General features: G+C 48.7%; 1 protein-coding gene across 3 annotated transcripts in view; it reads right to left on the bottom strand.

Moving 5' to 3' along the window:
- Positions 1 to 11,460, bottom strand: part of PDGFRA (platelet derived growth factor receptor alpha) — a 57,816-nt gene extending 46,356 nt beyond the window's left edge. Inside the window, exon 1 of one of the 3 annotated variants that reach the window (XM_081208748.1) lies at positions 11,277 to 11,460. The gene's annotated coding sequence lies outside the window, so the exon portion shown is untranslated. Of the gene's footprint in view, positions 1 to 8,679; positions 8,703 to 10,237; positions 10,419 to 11,276 lie in introns of those variants that run through there. The other 2 variants (XM_081208749.1, XM_081208751.1) reach the window with 2 other exon arrangements.
- Positions 11,461 to 14,238: the final 2,778 nt, after the last annotated feature.

Here is a 14,238-nt window from a genome sequence, read left to right on the forward strand (position 1 = left end):
ACCATTAGGTCCAGTCATGGCCGACTCTGGGGTTGCGGCGCTCATCTCGCTTTATTGGCCGAGGGAGCCGGCGTACAGCTTCCAGGTCATGTGGCCAGCATGACTAAGCCGCTTCTGGCGAACCAGAGCAGCGCACAGAAACGCCGTTTATCTTCCCGCCAGAGCGATAGCTATTTATCTACTTGCACTTTTGACGTGCTTTCAAACTGCTAGGTTGGCAGGAGCAGGGACCAAGCAACGGGAGCTTACCCCGTCGCGGGGATTCGAACTGCCAATCTTCCGATCGGCAAGTCCTAGGCTCTGTGGTTTAACCCACAGCGCCACCCGTGTCCCTCCAAAACACTAGTAAGTGGGCATTACAATAAACAACACCAAGCCAGCCATTCTGCAGTTCCTCAGAAGGGAAGCAAAGTAACAGCTCAATTGTATTCATGTTTATTAAAAAATACAAAATACAAGTAAACTGTTTGCGTGATGGTTTATTCCCAGCAAAAATGTGCATAAAATTGCTGCCTATTGCTGCAAAATCTTACGCAAACGTGCTTGGGAGGAAGCCACATTAAACAGAATGGGGCTTACCTTTAAGTAACCATGCATAGGAGTGGGCTGCACAAGTTCTTAGGTGTTTGCTTCTAAAGTACAGTCTTTCACTGTATTGCCATAAAATAGCCAGTTCACAAAATTCTGTCTGCCGCTCTCAAGCAATGCCATGTTAAAGTGTGAGTGATGGATAAACAGAAGTCAGGGGACCAGCTTTAGAAGAGCGAATGGAGCAAGAGAAAGAAAATTCACCCATCTTACCCTCCTCCTAAAACACCATTGAGCCCTGCTATGAAGCTCCTGCGGTGTGATTTGGCTGCATTTACTCCAACAGGCCAGTTGGCGGCACTGTTGATTCACACTGATACAGCAACGTTCTATTACTTTTGACTGATGCAAACTTTAGCCTCAGAGGCAACAGATCAATTTTGGAGTGAATCCAGATTACCTAAATAACATCTGCTGGAAAACCTTGATTTTCAAATGGAAAAAAATATATGTATTTCTGCTCTGCTTTTGCTAAATGCCATGACCCCATAGTCCTAGAAACTGCCCAAGCATTATTCGAACCAGGTAAGGAACCAGTTACATAATCGCAAGGTTGTCCAACATTTGCAAGGATTGAAAACCTCCTTGAGGGTCATCAGATGCTAATCAGCCTATAGTCTCCCCAAGGAGATGTTGCACATTTCCAAGAAAGCATCAAGGAAGCCCAATAAAAAGAAACGCATTTTGAAGAAAGCTTTATATTTTGCAAGCTTCATTGAAACATGTTCATGGGGCCACCTGCAACTTTTCACGGTTGCTGGCTTTTTTCCTAGCAAAGTTCTACCGAAAGCAGAAATTCCCAGTGCAAGGAATAGCAGGGAATTCTGCAGCTTTCAGTGACTCCAGGGGAGAGAGGAGCAGGCAATAAAAAAATTGGCTTCCTAGATCCATTTTAAAGATGATGAATTCACAGGCGTAAAACCTGAATGAGTTACAGGATCAAATTCTCCATCCAAGGCCCGTATCCAAGATTGCTTTCCAAAAATGTCAATTCCTCCTTGGTTTGATGGATATCACTTCCCCCTTTTGGCCCATTACCCGCTGCAAGTATTTCATTTCCTGGACTGTTTCCCAGCCAAGGAAATACTGAAGAGCAGAGGAGAAGGAAGAAGAGAAGGGTCTTTTCCTAATGCCTCCCTAGTTTGCTGCTCCCATGGAAGGAACACCACCTTGCCGCAACCTTGCATCAAATACATTGAGTGATGCACATGTGACCCGGGGCCATTTAGGTTACAGGTCTACTATTGTGTGCCAGCCTCCCATTTGTGGTAAAGTATGCTTGGCATAGGGTGGCGCTGTGGGTTAAACCACTGAACCTAGGGCTTGCCGATCAGAAGGTTGGCGGTTCGAATCCCTGCAACGGGGTGAGCTCCCTTTGCTCGGTCCCTGCTCCTGCCAACCTAGCAGTTCGAAAGCACCTAGTACAAGTAGATAAATAGGTACCACTCCAGCGGGAAGGTAAATGGCATTTCCGTGCGCTGCTCTGGTTTGCCAGAAGTGGCTTAGTCATGCTGGCTACATGACCTGGAAGCTGTACACCAGATCCCTCGGCCAGTAAAGCAAGATGAGCACCGCAACCCAACAGTTGTCTGCGACTGGACCTAATGATCAGGGGTCCCTTTACCTATGCTTGGCCTAGTTTGAAAACACCAGTGAGCTTCGTATTGGCCCAAATTGAAACTTAATGTGGTGGAGGGTTCCGCCACCTTTAAAAAAAACTCTAACTAAACATGTATGCATTTGGAGTCCTGTGTTGCTGTTATCATTGCAACACAGTAAAGCAGCAAACTGTTGATTAAGCGAGAATATGGGGAGCCTGCTAGATCAGTACCCCAAAAGGGTTGGCATTCTGGAGCGACAAGCTGACATATAATCTACTCGCTCTAAGTGTGGTCTCTTATTTTTGGATAAGCGCCACTGGCTGGAGCGAAATATCAACCTGTGTAGTGAGAAGTCTTGTTCACCTACTAAAGGGAAGGGTTTTAAGTTTCAGCTAACCTGTGATAAAAAGATTCCGTCTGCTGTGCCTAATCTGTGACGGGTCATTGGCACATGCAAATTGCTACCTGAAGTCATGGGCATAGCCACGATTTATTTTAGGGGGACAGGCTTTATGCTGGGGTGAGGCAGAACCGAGTTATCTTCAATGCAATTGCTCAGTTAGTATTTTTATTTATTTACTTGATGGGGGGCAGCTATGCCCATGCTTGAGCAGCAGTCCATGAGTGATGAATATGCATGTGTGAGCTGCTCCTTTGTTTCCCTACCAATGTAAAAATACTACTACCATGTATGTTTCCAAGCACAATTCAAAGTGTTGGTACTGACCTTTAAAGCCCTAAATGGCCTCAGCCCAGTATACCCGAAGGAGCATCTCCACCCCCACCATTCTACCGGGACACTGAGGTCCAGCGCCAAGGGCCTTCTGGCAGTTCCCTCACTGCTAGAAGCAAAGCTACAGGGAACCAGGCAGAGGGCCTTCTCGGTAGTGGCACCCGCCCTGTGGAACTCCCTCCCATCAGATGTCAAGGAGATAAGTAATGATACAGCTTTTAGAAGACATCTGAAGGCAGCCCTGTATAGGGAAGTTTTTAATGTTTGGTGTTTTACTGTGCTTAATGTTTTTAATTTTCTGGAAGCTGCCCAGAGTAGAGCAACCCAGTCAGATGAGCAGCATATAAATAAATTACTACTACTACTACTACTACTACTACTACTACTACTACTACTATAATCTAACTCTAATTCTATCCCACCCTTTCTGCCAAAGAAGCCCAAATATGTGCACTTACGACTCTCCTATCTTGGCATCTAGACTTCCTTTTCACATTAATATGTTATGTCACTAAAGGATTGCTGGATCCTAGCATGATAACATCTGTTGCCTTTTGCTTGACTGAGATTCTAGGATGGTATGTGTGCCTCACTGGTGTAACGCAGGAGTGTTAACTCAAAAGGTTTTCAGATTCTCTGAACATAAACTCTAAGCTGTAGGTCGCTAATGTCAGGGCAGCCAAGATTTCTTGCTACTTACACAGTGAGGAAAGAGAATGTGAAGCTGCGGATATGTAAGCCAACCATTAAGGAATCCTGTTGACCCTTAAAGCAGCTGGAGGAAGCTGAAGGACACTTAAGGCTGCCATCCATCCCTTTTGCTACAGAGGTTAGAGAGATGTACCTGCGAGTCCCCACTTAGCCACAAACTTCACTGGGTGGCCTTGGGCCAGTTGCTGTCTCTCAGTCCAGCCTACCACACAGGGTTGTTGAGAGGATAAAACGGGTAGGGGGTGAACCATGAACACCACCTTGATCTCCTTGGAGGAAAGGTGAGGTATCAATGTAAATGAAATAAAATAAAATGTGCCCCGCTGAATTCAGGAGTAGTAAACATGCCTAGGAATGGGTTGCAAAAATATAAAATGAATTCTATGCTCATTGTGCAGTATAAAGCTTTTCCAGTACACTGGTACCTCGGGTTAAGAACTTAATTCATTCTGGAGGTCCGTTCTTAACCTGAAACTGTTCTTAACCTGAGGTACCACTTTAGCTAATGGGGCCTCCTGCTGCCACCATGCCGCCAACGCGCGATTTCTGTTCTCATCCTGAAGCAAAGTTCTTAACCTGAGGTACTATTTCTGGGTTAGCAGAGTCTGTAACCTGAAGCGTCTGTAACCCGAGGTACCACTGTATTGTTAACTAATCCAGTGCTGAGGCAAGAGCATCAGTTCCCATCATCCATTGCACATTTCGTACACACCTTCCAGTCAAAGAGTGCCAGAAGCACAGGTACAACATGCCAGAAACGGAATACGTTTGGTGAGCAGTTACAGGTGGCTTAAGCAAGCAAACCGTTGCTATTTTGCTAGCTATATAGTGAAGCAAAGGGATTCTGGAATCACAGTCCACTCTGAACTGGGGAGAACCAGTCTCTCTCAGTTCAACACAAAGCTGAGTAAAACCCACAATGTCACACAAACACACACACACAAATGGATTTTTGCTTGGTGCTTTGGGGCAAGCCACCTCATTTCTTAAGAGCCATGTAACAGCAACCCCGTAAGAAAAGGAGATCATAGAATTATAGAGTCGGAAGCAATCCTGAGGATCATCTAGTCTCCTGCAAAACAGGAATATGCAGGTGTCTCACATGAGCCTTAGCACTATCAGCACCACGCTCTAACCAACTGAGCTATTCACTTGGACTCAATGCCTTTAAAAATCATTATTTCTAGACACCAGCTTAATATTCACCATGCCTTACTGATCTCAGAGGTAGTAGCAGTAACATGATGCCTTTATTAGGGTCAAGGGAAAGTCACAAGGTCAAGCCATGAGGTCTGTTCTCAAGGAGCCACAACAGATCTAGCAGGAGAAGTGGGACTTCAACATTACTTCTCAATGGAGTGGTTTTTATTATCTATAAATGAAGTTCGGTTCAGAATACTTGAAAAGTGAACTCCAGGCTATCTAAACTGGGTTCAAACTTTTCCTGCATTATCTTCAGTCCATTTTCATGCAAGTGTCAGTCACTCATGGTGGAATTGTATTTTTTAAGTGGCAAAATATTGATTTCCGTCAGATTCTGCAAACTGAGAATCACAGGGTTCGGAGTCTGATGATAAATTCGCACAACCACTTTTTAAAAGGTTTTCCTCATTCAGGCTAGTTCGTTCACTCACTAAATGTCAGGCAGGTTGTCACAGCAATTGTTTTGACTAGCTAAATCCACATGACTTGACTTCGGAATCTGGCCACACAACACAACCTGGAAAATATCCTCACCCCACAAAAAAGTTTAACCAGAAAGATTTGGGCTGTTCCCCTGGAAATGACTTGGAGCAGGCAAAGGCAGGGTGATTAGAACATGCAGAACGATTCAAAAACATCTGCTTATACTCAACATGGAAGAAATGGTCATGAGAATATGTTTATGACTCACTTAGACTCTCTCCCCCACCCCAACCATTCTGTCCAGCTCATTGGAGAACCACATTTGAGATCTTTCAGAACTTCTTATACAGTCTGACCCACCATGTCTTTAGAATGGTCCACTCACAAAACCAGAATCACATATCCACACACTATCAAAATTGACCGCAGATATCAACTACGTTGAAAGAAATACATCATATGAATTCACCACTGGTGAAGTAGGATTTTTTGCTCTTGTTATTCTCACTTTACGCAAAAACAACAGTGCCCGCATTGACGTCTCTAGGGTCAAAATTTGATTCAACCAGAGTATGTGGAATCTATAAGAAGTACCGGTAGTAAATCAGGTGTCTTTTTAGGGGCAGGGTAGTCTCCTAGTTCTTAATATTTAAAACAAAAGGTGTCTGGATTGAGACGCCACATTCCCTGCTCTGAAAACCTGGGACTGTTTGTGGACCTGTGACCACTCCAATGTTGAAAGAAATCTACTCTGCACATGTTCAGAGGTATTCTTTGTCCACTTTGTGGTCTTGTGTTTATTTGTTAAGGTTGGGGTTTTTGTGCTTCCGCAAACATCCCAACCTCCCCCAAGCATACAAACAACTCCCACTTGTTCCTCAGAGACTTCAGCTTCATTTCAGGGACAATGAGTTAAAATTAGAGGGAGGGATAACAAATTATAATAATGTATAAATGTTGAATTAGAGCACTGGAAGAGCCATCTGTTCCAAACTCCTGGCTACAAGATCAAGTTTCTCTGAAACCAAGGGCAGCAACCAACGAGGACCCTCCATACTTAAATCGTGCTCAACTATTTGGTGAATGAATGGATCTGAAGGCTTCACTCATTGTAGGGTACTACTTGCAGCGTGGCCAGAAAAGCCCGGGAGTTAGAATAGCAGCAGCTGAGGGTCGCCACATATCTTGCAAGCAAGAGGGCTTTCCATTCAGTCCGTCGTGCGTCCCCGCAGGAAGTTCCCTAATGTGAGGAAGGGAGAGTGCTCAAAAGCAGATTCACTACTAGCGATGAATGGGGTCTCCTGTCCACATCCCCCTCACACTCTGGCACAAGGCGCTCGCAATTCGCCAAAACAATCGCTGGAGGGCAGCAGAGCACCGCCAACCTCAACGCCTCACTGCTGCTGCTGCTGTGCGTTGTTGCAAAACGGCGCAGAGGACGAATCTGACCTCGCGGCTATAATTTACTGCAGCCTCTTCCCTTGGGAAATCAGAAGATCTGGCACGGTCCAAGCCGACCCACCCCGCCACATCACACAGTCAACACAGCAGCATTCAAGAAATTCTGCGCGATTCCTCCACTACTTCTCTCTCTCTCTCCACACACACACACACACACACACACACACACACACACACAAACACACACACGCGTGTCCAGCGTTTTTAGTGCCTGGTCTTAAATTCTAAACTTTCTTCTTCTCTCTTTCATATCCCCCGCCTCCCCCCACCCCCAACTCCTGGTGTGGTACTGATCATGGACTTTGCTATTTCTCGGTAATTAATGAGTTCACCACCCCGTGCTCTTCTTGCCAGATCACGGAATTGCAGAATTGTAACGGTGGAAGGGACTCAAGGGTCATCCAGACCAACCCCTTGCAGTGCACGTCGCGCGTCAAGATCAGGGGTACGTGACTCCTCGCTAGTTGTCTTCCCTCCCACCCTTGCTCAACTTTATCGCGAGAAGTCTTTGCGGGGGGGGGTGTGACCTGCGGACTCGACAGTTTTAGAGGGAGGGAGAATGTGATTCTGTAGCCGAGCAGCAAACCGCATTCATGACTTCTCGCCAGCCCCAGCCCCAGTCAGCGATTTGGAGACCGCTGTTTTCCATCCGTATAGGAATCACCAAGGCCTTGCCTGGGAAAGCAAAACAAAGCGAAGTTTGCAAGCTGGAGTCTTCCTAGATTCCCCCGCCCTCTCTCCCTTCTTCTCCTGAGGGGTCCCATGTATTTTAAAAGTCACCACCCCCTTCCTAAAGCCAGCACATAACAGATGCCTCTTTCCTTTCCCCGTGTTTTTAAAAGTGGCAATATTGAGACATAGATTCGAGAGCCATTGTGGCCTTCTGGGCAAGAGGGAAGGAAATTCAGACGCGGGCTCGAATCCCGAATATCTGGCAGCACGCAAGAACTTCGATTTGCTACCAGGCGCGCTTTTCACGTGTTAGCAATAAGATTTCTAGGGCAAAACGTAACTTATGAAGCGACATTCTAACCACCTCAATGCACCTCAAAAATCCTGCTCCCTCATGTCCTTGTTATGCACTCTGACCCGCGTTTCAGTGTCTTAGCATGAGGCCTAGATTTTGAGATGATCGCTGAAGAACAACATCTGGAAGCTGGCTTGCGTCCACTTACAGAAGACAGACCTGCATGTGTGAATGAGACATTACAGACCATAAAGACATGCCGCTTCAAAAGCCATGCTTTGCAGCCCCGGTCTGTTCACACGTTCAACTGCGAGTCACCAACGCTGTGATCAGATGATGACCATGCACGTGTGAATGGGCCCTCGGACTTCACCCTTATTCGATAGACCCATGGAGCAAAGGAAAAAAGTCAGGCATCAGCCAGCCTGACTCGACTTAAGGGATCCTTTCCAGAATAAGCGGCGCGAGCTAGCTTCCAATCCAAAACAATGCGCATTGTAAAGAGACGCCTCGACATTATCTCATTGTTTAGCTTGGAGACCGCTTACGTTCACACGCTTTTCACAGCCTGCCCGTTTAATGCCCGCCAGGACTTGGTGGGTCTCTGTCCACACACCTTGTTAAGCCGGAGTCGCTGGCCTCGAAAGTCCATTGAAGGAAGGCGCCTTAGAAGAAAGCAGCGCTGCGGCTTAACTGGCTCGAGGATCCGTTTCCTCGCAGAGACCAGTACTTCACATGGGGGCTCTCGTTTAAAAAAGAAGAGTGAATGAGGAAAGAGAGCAGAGAAAGAAAAGCTTAGACTAAGAGAAGATCTTCCTTACGCTTTTACTCCTTCCCTGCGAGAACACAATAGGATTGTCTGGACCAAATTCAAGAAACAAAAATTTGGGAGGGGGGGAGCGAAAGGGGAGCCTATTATTCTGTGCCCGCCTCCCGTGAGTTCTTGGCCGAGAGGGGTTATGGGCTTCCGGGAGGATTTGCTATCAGATCACCTAGTGAAAAGGATCCCTCCAGGTTTCAGGGAGATCCGGGCCGTAGTGACTGTCGAAGATGAATGGGACTCCCGGCTCCTGCTCCGGATTCTTTGTGTGAAGTAGATTCCAGGGTGTTTCAGCCGAGCGGTGTTTCAGAGTTGATTTATGTGGGTATTGGGTTGGCACCCTTTCAGTAGATGAAAATTAGTTAATCCTTGTGACGCAGCCCTTTAGGATCGGAAGGCAAGAATAGACCCGCGTCTGCCAAAAGTCCCCTCGGTCAATGCATCAGGAAGCAAATAATAATAATAATAAAAAAATCAGTATAAAAGCCCCTCGAATCAACGGTGGCCTATGGAAGCGATTCCAGTTAGACGGGGCTGTGATGGGGAAAATAGGGGGAGCTGGCAGAAGGGCGCGCGGGTGCTGAGCTTTGGTTGCCTTCTCCGGGAAACTCCAGATTTCACAAATGGTGTCTCACCTCGGAACAAAGTGCCGCGGAAAAGGTGCTGCAAGTGGAACTCCAGGTCCTCCCCGTTGGGTCAAGAAACGAGGCAAAAAGAGAGCGTCAGGGCCGTCCGCTTCAATAACAAAATCAAGGCGCTCCAAGTCGCTTCACCTTTTGGGGGGAGGGAGGATGAAATGTCCATAGAAATGGAGAAGACAAATGGAGACAAATGGAGAAGACAAATTCTTAGGCTCCAAAGAGAGATACATCCCAGTTCTGTGGCCCTTTCGGAGCCAAAGCGATCTGAAGCGGAGTTGCAAAGGTCTTCAGGGACTTTTTTTCCTCAAAGCAAGCAAGGAAGAAAAAACCTCTCCGCAGGAGTGTGTTTGTGGAGGCTAATCCAGAGTAAACTCCCGCTTTGGGGGTTGTGCGCTCGTCCTTCCCCACCTCCGCCCGGTCCCAGATCCGTTTCTGTCCTCTCCAGCGGGTTGTCCCGGCCGGCCGTGTTCTTTGGATCGCCCACGAGCTGCTGGATGGACGATCCCGGTCCAAAGAAAACGTTGAGCAAGCGAGCGAGGAGAGAGCCATTTCCTGGTGCGCCCGCCCAAGAACTTTTTTTCCAAGGCGACTCGGCTCGCCTTGCAGCGTTGGCAGCGCCAGACAAACAGCCCCGTCGGGTTTTCCATAAGCAGCGTCTGCAATCCCCGAACCAAAAGTTTCCTCTTCCTCGCCTGGTTCCTCGGGTCCAGCTTGCGCGCAAGGCTAGGATGGGTCGAATTAAATGTGCGTCTTTAGGGACGCGATGGGGAGGGCAGGGAGGGGGTTTAGTGGCAGCCAGTCACCCCAAAGGGCGAAAGTATCTGCTTTTGAAAGGATATTCTAGCCACGTTTAGAGTGCCACTGGGCGCTCTTCGAATTAAGAGAGCAGATAAACAGGGACGGGGGGTAGATCTCCCTCTGGGTCTGATACACTGGGATCACCAGATTCGGAGTGGCTTCGGTTTAGAGGGGAAAGGAAAGGGCAAGGAACGAAGAGTTCTAGTAGTTATTGGAAAGAGAGAAGAGAGAGAGAGAATGAGAATGAGAGAGACCTGGATTTTAGGACTGCCACGATTTCTTGCCTCTTACCTTCCGCAACAGGCTCTAAGCTGTCCCCCGACCTCCCTGCATCTGCTGAGCACAGGCAGGACGGAGAAGCCAAGGCTGCATGACTAGCTCCCCAGTCCTCTTCCTGCTCCGGGATTCATCTGCAGATTATCCCCGCTGTTTAAACACGCATACGCTCAAAAGGGGCTTCACTCCAGTTTGGGGCAGGCGCGCGCGCACACACACACACTCGCGCCCCTCTTTCCCCTCCCCTCCAGGAGCCCCCCTTCTGCTGCTGCCCCCCTTCCCCAGTCCCTCCTCCCAGCCCAGCTGCAGGAATGCGGCGCGGTGGCCCCTGCGCGCTCCGCCGAATCTGGTTGTCATTAACGCTGCCAAGAAGCAGGCAGAGTTTTTTCTTTCCGCCAGCGCCGCAGCCTCCCTTCAGACCCGAGTTCACAGCTCCCTGGAGAGCAACACCCGATCGCGGAGATCCCTTGGCGACTGGCTGGGGACACTTGCCTTACGGGCAGGAATCCGAATTGGAGCTTGACTCCGAATTGAGGTGTTTCTCTGTCCACTCCTGTATCTTCCCCCAACATCCCATCCAGCTCATCCCCAGACCCGATCCTCGGAGATTCCCCACCTCTCCATCTTCGCCTCTGCTCCAGAGCGCTGCCTCTTTCTCGCTCCGCGCCAGGAAGAAAGAGAGCGTCTCACCTTGGCAGGAGGCGAAAGCTCCGTTTCCACCACCGCCCCCCTCTCTTTGCGATAAGCTGCCTCGCAAATCCAAAAACTTTCCTGCAGCTCCCCGTTGTTTCAGGAGAAATCTGCGGTCCTGGACACACTGCCTCGGGATTCAGTTCCCTGCTTGATCGACGGGGAGGGGGGGCTCGGTTACTTTACTTCTGCGCACATAGAATCGCGTGGCAAAGTCCCCCCCCCACCGCGCGCCTGTGTCCCCAAAGGCGCTTTCTTATCCCACCCAGACACACCGAGCTCTCCGTTTGCTAGAATCCGACGTCGAAAACGTCCCGAGAGAGAAAGAGAGAGAGAAAGAGAAGGAAGAAATCCCTTCCCTTACCTTCTTGTGTTAATAATCCATAAAAAATAGTACGAGGAGAACGAAAACTTTGTTTTTGTTTTTGCCCCCAAGTAAGGTCCCAGTCTCCCTGCTGCTATTTCCCTTTCTCTGATGGCCTCAGAAACAGAGTCCTGTAATTGATTCAATGCTAGAGACCATCCTGCCCAAACTAATCATTTGCTTCAAGTAAATAGCTGTCAGGAAATGAAGCCCCCCCCCCCGCGCTCCTTCATAATAAGAGCCTCCCTGGTTTGTTGGGCGCCTGAGCTCCTCTGCCCGCCTCTTACGCTGGAGGGGGGCGGGAAGGGGGGGTCAGCCCTGGCTTTCGGGCTTCATTTGGGACGGGGGCGGAGAAGCGCGTGCGTGCCTCTGTGTGTGTGTGTGTGTGTGTGTGTGTGTGTGTGTGTGTGTGTGTGTGTATTGGCGATGGGGAGAGCTTGACCATATGGTAGAGGCTGGAGGTGGGAGGGGGACATTTGCACGACGGGGGGGGGACGACTTTATTTCCCCTTCTTCCCAAATGGTCCCAATTTCATGAACGAACAGAAGTTTCCCCTCCTCACACAGTCCCAGGGACGGTAGGTCGGTCAGCTGCGTAGACTTGGGTTCATTCTCGCCATGTAAGTTGATGGAGGCGCAATTGTGGTCGTCCTGACTTGCTAGTTTATTTATGATACTGTCGTTTCACGGACTGGCTCCAGCCCTGCAGCCAGTCTGTGTGGAGGGAAAGCTGAGATGGGTTGTTGCGGACTGATCAGAACGCGGCTCCGGGAGCGCTAGTGAAGCCTCTGTTGCTTACGGAGTATTTGTGAATGAAACGGAAAAAGGAGAATGGGAGGTTTGGAGAGGAAGGGGGGAGGGAATATGTCCATCCATCCCTTTTCCACAATGGTGGCATTCTATTGCTTCGTGATTTTTTTGCTGAGCGTACAGTCACAAGAACCAGGCAAAGGTCTTCTTCATCCCAAGGTAGATAACCAGGGAGTTAAGTTTTTATCCGGGAAGAAATCCCGCGTGAAACTGCAGGAGGGCTACAATGATCTGTGAATAGCTCAGTTGGTAGAGCTATGAGACTCTTAAGCTAAGGGTCGTTGGTTCGAGCCTCACCTGGGCAAAAGGTATCCAGGAGGTTGGGCTATAGATGACCCTCCAATTCTGTGATTTTACAACGATCCGAAGCGCATCAAGTGTCACTCGAAAGACTGTTTTGAACTGGAGTGCCAGAATAGCCCAGTCAGATTGGTGACTGGATAAGGAAGAGATGCTGTGAGCTTACTTAGGCGTGTTGGGTGTGTGTGTGTGTGTGTGTGTGTGTGTGTGTGAGAGAGAGAGAGAGAGAGAGAGAGAGAGAGAGAAATGTTGGTGGGACCAGGAGATCTGGGCGCTATCATCATGGGAGTTAGAACAGGCTGCTATATTTATTTTCCGTCTCGCTCGTAGGAAATGAAGCATCAGAACGCGCCGCTTCTTGCAACTTCGGAGCTGTTCCGCTTTGGTGGCCTAGGGGGCAGTGCAGTTCCAGGAAAGAGCGCGGGGAGGAGGAGGGTGCGGGGAGGCGCTGATCATCTCCATTTCAAGGCGCGCGTTAGAATAATAAATTTGGAAAGAAAAAAAGCAGCAGCAACAACAACAACCAAAAAACCGAGGGTCCTCTGGCGTAAACTCTTTTCCTTTCCCCCGCAAACTGCTTTTGCTCTCTTTCTCCCTCCCAATGGAAAATTCCTGCAGGGTTTTTTCAGCTCAGTTCATCACTCGGTTGCCAGATATTGCCTGTTGCTCTCTGGCCATCCTTGAAAACGCACTGCCTCTATCTCTATAAGGAGCGGGTTGCTGCCATCCCTTATCCTGTAGAGCTGTGGTGGGTCATCACCATCCCAGACGCTGCTTGGAAGAAGAGCTATCGTCCAGAGAAATGATCGCTCGGGCTATAAGTTGATTGGGAAAGGCTATTTCCCCTCCGGGCTCTCCGTCCATGACACGTGTCCATCCACCGTATGTTTGTTTCTGGGGCTGAAATCAGGAGCAGCTGGCTGAAGGGATCTGGCAATTCTAAGGGCGAAATGGGACTTTGTGGAGGCAGAGGAATTGGCTGCCTTGCTGTCAAGGCAGACTTTTCCTGCTCATGTCACGGATCCCCTCTGGTTGTGTTTCCAGCTTGCGTTTCTCTGGGCTCATATTGCCTGCAGCCCCCTTAGCACGACTCTCTTTCCACCACTGCATCGTCAACTGGGGTGAATGCGCAGCCCTGGCCTATTGCTTCCACATGTTCCTTCAGGAAATCATTGGAGGCAAACCTATGAACAGCCCCTTGTTCGGAATGCTAACAGGATACCGTATTGCCTGGAGAGGAACGGCACTCTGCAATCTGCAGCTCAGCGCCAGGGAAGAAAAATCCTATGTGTGTAACTTACCTTCTCGGAGTTGATTATGGCTGAAAAGCTAATACAGGAAATACAGGTTTATGTTATGGATTGGGGAGATGGGGGGTGGGGGAGAGAAATCTCCTGAAACTGACCGATTGCAAGAACTCAATTGCTTCAGAGGCCCCCGGGGTGGGGGTTGAGTTTGGACTCCAAAAAGAGCGCTTTGGTGTACCTGGTTTGTGGACTGCAAGCCTCGGCTAAGCTCTGTGGAGAGAAGAGAGGGAAATAATAATCAGCAGTTTAATAATAGAAAAGGAGTGTGAAGCAACACAGTGCACAGTAAATAACAATGATCAGTGGCAAAGATGCTCCACTGGCAATATCCATAGCTGTCAACGTTTCCCTTTTTTTAAAAGGGAAATTCCCTTATTCCGAATAGGATTCCTCGCAAGAAAAGGGAAAAGTTGACAGCTATGGCAATATCCCTCCTGCATGGGGTGGGGGGTGGGAAGGTCACACGACGAGATGTGTAAAATCCTTTGGATTTAAGCCGATCAGGTCTCATTGTTGTCGGTGGGCTTGCGTCTGCTTCTATCCAA

The sequence above is a fragment of the Podarcis bocagei genome (assembly GCF_964188305.1).
Source record: "Podarcis bocagei genome assembly, chromosome: 9".
Lineage (NCBI taxonomy): Eukaryota > Metazoa > Chordata > Lepidosauria > Squamata > Lacertidae > Podarcis > Podarcis bocagei.